This window comes from Nerophis lumbriciformis, linkage group LG16, assembly GCF_033978685.3.
Source record: "Nerophis lumbriciformis linkage group LG16, RoL_Nlum_v2.1, whole genome shotgun sequence".
Classification (NCBI taxonomy): domain Eukaryota; kingdom Metazoa; phylum Chordata; class Actinopteri; order Syngnathiformes; family Syngnathidae; genus Nerophis; species Nerophis lumbriciformis.
In genome coordinates, this window is record NC_084563.2 from 31,952,099 (window position 1) to 31,957,098 (window position 5,000).

Consider the following 5,000-nt stretch of genomic DNA (forward strand, 5'->3'; position numbering starts at 1 on the left):
ACAATTTTGCAGCACAAATGTTTGGGACGAGTTTGAGAATATTTGGGGTAGGCTGGTTATGAATCATTTTTCATTTATTTATTTATTTATTTCAGGCAATGACATAAAAAAGTACAAAGTTGACAACACATAATATAAATTAATATAGTGCAAAAGTAATGTATAGTATGTAATGCATGATTGTCCAGTTTTGCCTAAATAATCAAATGTTAATAACATAGAAACGATAATAGTTCAACAAAAAAAAGGAGCAGCGCATACAGGACAGTTAAGCTTGTCGTTGTTGTTTTGGTTTGTTAATAAAGAGAAGTTTGATTATGTTTGTTGGATATACAGTACTCTATAGACTTTTATATTGTGTTTAAAGTACTGTACGGTATACTACTGAATCATAAACCGTACTATACCGCCTCTAAAAAGTACCGGTTCCCCCCTTTTTTGTCCTTTTTAAAAAAAATAACGGGCATTTCACGTCATGAAATTGCTGGTTTTACGAGCAGAGAAGCATGTTCGGCAGCGCACACACACGCAGTACTTACATGCAGTGTTTTAGCTACTTCTAAATCGCTAATCCTCGTCTCCATGGCGACAAATAAAGTAAGTTTCTTACAAGTATTATTATCACTGCAGGACGAGGAATAGCTAAACATGCTTCACTACACACCGTAGGGGGATACAATAGCTCACCGCTAACAAAAAGCTAGCACTCCTGAATGTAAACAAATGCCACGGTTGGATCTACACCTGACATCCACTGTAATGATACCAAGTACAAGAGTGTATCTAGTCGATACTACGTTAATACAAAATATTTTTTTTCTTTAAAAAAAATAGTATATTATGTTTAAAAAGTCAGTAAATACTGTATGTCCCTGGACACATGAGGACTTTGAATATGACCAATGTATGATCCTGTAACGACTTGGTATCATATCGATACCTAAATGTGTGGTATCATCCAAAACTAATGTAAAGTATCAAAGAAGAGAAGAATAAGTGATTATTACATTTGAACAGAAGTGTAGATAGAACATGTTAAAACAGAAAATAAGCAGATATTAACAGTAAATGAACAAGTAGGTTAATAATCAATTTTTACAGTTTGTCCTTCATAATGTGTACAAAATAATAGGTGTATAAATGACACAATATGTTACTGCATACGTCAGCAGACTAATTGGGAGTCGTTGTTTGTTTACTTACTACTAAAAGACAAGTTGTCTAGTATGTTCACTATTTTATTTAAGGACTAAATTACAATAATAAACATGTTTCTTGTACCCTAACATTTTTTGTTAAAATAAAGCCAATAATGCTATTATTTTGAAAAGTATTCAAAAGTTATTTTGGGTACCGGTACCAAAATATTGGTATTGGGACAACCCTACCCTGGACACATGAGGACTTTGAATATGACCAATGTATTATCCTGTAACTACTTGGTATCAGATCGATACCCAAAATTGTGGTATCATCCAAAACTAATGTTCCGGTACCAAAATATTGGTATCGGGACAACCCTAGATCAAAGTGTACAACCCATCACTAAAATATGGACTTTTGTCAAGGCTGGAACCAATTATTCATATTTACATTGTTTCTAATGGAGAAATTTGCTTCACTGTACAAACTTTTCTACTTACAAACCAATGAAGTTGGTAAGTCGAGGTCTGCATTGATTATAATTGCTGCAACTTTGTCGCCGTCTTATCGTCAACATTACAGTATTAATAACCATGAATTGCACTTTAACATGTCCACAGCACAGCATTCTTATATATGACCCAATCCAACCAACCTTTCCCACTCATGGTGCACATAGACCGGCACAAAATGTCAACACACATGGTCTCACATAACAACACACATAGTCTCACATAACAACACACATGGTCACACATAACACACATGGTCACACATAACATAACCTGCTCACTGAACTTTGTTGGTGTTATTTTTTTTTTAAATGTCCAAGCACCACACATAATTCAAAATTACACCCATTCAAATCCCCTGCAATGCATGATGGTTAAAAGACAAAACACTCTCTCCACTTTTATCCATGTTTGGCGCAATTTATCTGCTTGATAATTCTGAAACTTAATAATTATAATAATACTTATAATAATAATTCAAAACTTTAAGGAGGTCGTCATGAAAGTAAACAGGGTAGGAATCAAACTTTCACATACTCTTAATATTCAATTATATTAATTATTTATATATATATATATATATATATATATATATATATATATATATACACACACATATATATATATATATACTGTGTGTGTATATACATATATATATATATATATATATATATACATACACACACAGTATATATATATATATATATATATATATATACATACACATATATATATATATATATATATATATATATACTGTGTGTGTATATATATATATATATATATATATATATATATATATATATATATATATATATATATATATATATATATATATATATGTCTTAATAAGGTTATCCAAAAAATAGTGCTCGATACCATGGTAGAGCGCAATATATGTATGTGTGGGAAAAAAATCACAAGACTACTTCATCTCTACAGGCCTGTTTCATGAGGGGTTCCCTCAATCATCAGGAGATTTTCCTGATGATTGAGGGAACCCCTCATGAAACAGGCCTGTAGAGATGAAGTAGTCTTGTGATTTTTTTCCCACACATACATATATATATATATATATATATATATATATATATATATATATATATATATATATATATATATATATATATATATATATACCAGTGACGTGCGGTGAGGTTCATGACTGGTGAGGCACTGACTTCATCACAGTCAGATTTACAAACATATGAACCCTAAAGAGTATCTTATTCACCATTTGATTGGCAGCAGTTAACGGGTTATGTTTAAAAGCTCATACCAGCATTCTTCCCTGCTTGGCACTCAGCATCAAGGCTTGGAATTGGGGGTTAAATCACCAAAAATTATTCCCGGGCACGGCGCCGCTGCTGCCCACTGCTCCCCTCACCTCCCAGGGGGTGATCAAGGGGATGGGTCAAATGCAGAGGACAAATTTCATTATACCTAGTGTGTGTGTGACAATCATTGGTACTTTAACTTAACTTTAACTTTACACATACAAACTGTAGCACACAAAAAAGCCCATTTAATTAAAAAAATGTTATTATGGTCTTACCTTTACTTATAAATGAAGTCCATGCGCCGCTGTTGTGCTGGATTAATGCACCCCTGCCGTAGAATGCACCCCTGACGGGAGTGTTGTATCAACTAAAGCCCACACTTAAACTTTCCACGTGCAAGATTGAATCTATTTAAAAAAGTGTAACCGAGGGTTTATAAATGTCGCCTATACTGTATGAAACTACAAAATAACAAACACGGAGGCTCCAGTTTACACGATCACCACTTTATTTACCTTCTTTCAAAAACTTCCGCTCAACCCCATGTCATCACTTCCGCTCTTAGCGCCTTCAAAATAAGAGCTCAAGGCATATACTGTATAACAGCACATAACAGGAACTTAACATCACAAAGAGGAAAGCCCATGAAAATAGGTTACAAAAGTTATTTAATAAGAAGCCAAAAAGTGCAAAAACAATAATGTTCGTGTAGGAGGAGTTGTGAATTAGATACACCTGCAGTCTGCAGGTGTACCTAATGTTGTGTCCCTGCAGTCATTCACAACTCCTCCAACACGAACATTATTGTTTTTGCACTTTTTGGCTTCTTATTAAATAACTTTTTTAAATAGATTCAATCTTGCACGTGGAAAGTTTAAGTGTGGGCTTTAGTTGATATAACAATTCAACGGCAGGGGTGCAGGAGGCAGGATTACTGGAGCCTCAGCCAGTGCGTCTTTTGCAGCAGTTTTATGATTGCTCAGCACAAGAAATACGTTACACACATACAGTTGTTGACAAAATACACTGTACATTATATACCTCAGCTAACTAAACTATGGAAATGTATAATATAATTCATATAGCAATACAGTCTCACTGCACAGCAGGCCAGCAGTTAGCCGAGTCCGCAATCCATGTTGAGGCACTGAGTGACGTGCCTCAACTGGCTGCTGATCACCGCACCGTCTGTTCTCAGTATTTGAACGGCAAATGTGAAAATTCAGCGATTTTGAATACAAATAATCTAAAACTGGTGAAGTTAAATGGAAAATAACTTAATCACTGGATACATTTAACAATTCAATTATTATTTTTTTCTTTTTAAATTTTTTTTCTTTCCATGATGGCAGGTGAGGCGGGGCCTCACCTGCCTTCAGTGACTGCACGTCACTGATATATACATATATATATACATATATATATATATATATATATATATATATATATATATATATATATATATATATATATATATATATATATATATATGAGTTGGGAGATTGTGTTAGATGTAAATATAAACGGAATACAATGATTTGCAAATCATTTTCAACCCATATTCAGTTGAATATGCTACAAAGACAACATATTTGATGTTCAAACTGATAAACTTTTATTTTTTTGCAAATAATCATTAACTTTAGAATTTGATGCCAGCAACACGTGACAAAGAAGTTGGGAAAGGTGGTAATAAATACTGATAAAGTTGAGGAATGCTCGTCAAACACTTATTTGGAACATCCCACAGGTGTGCAGGCTAATTGGGAACAGGTGGGTGCCATGATTGGGTATAAAAACAGCTTCCCAAAAAACGGGGTTTGTATATATATATATATATATATATATATATATATATATATATAGGCTATATATGTGTGTATAGATATGTTACTACAATGCGGCCCCCAAGTCAGAATGCCTGTAGAATGATTAGGTTGTACCTAATGAAGAGGCCAGTGGGAACACTCCCATTAGGAAGAAGTGAGGGGAGGAAGAAGTGTTTCAAAGGAGCGATGGAGCGCGACCCACTTCAGCTCTGCCTCGGGACACATGCAGCACCAGG

General features: G+C 34.0%; 1 protein-coding gene across 9 annotated transcripts in view; it reads right to left on the minus strand.

Annotated features, from left to right (window-relative positions):
- camk2d2 (calcium/calmodulin-dependent protein kinase (CaM kinase) II delta 2) overlaps positions 1-5,000 on the minus strand; it is a 144,972-nt gene that overhangs the window by 71,106 nt on the left and 68,866 nt on the right. The window lies entirely within an intron of this gene.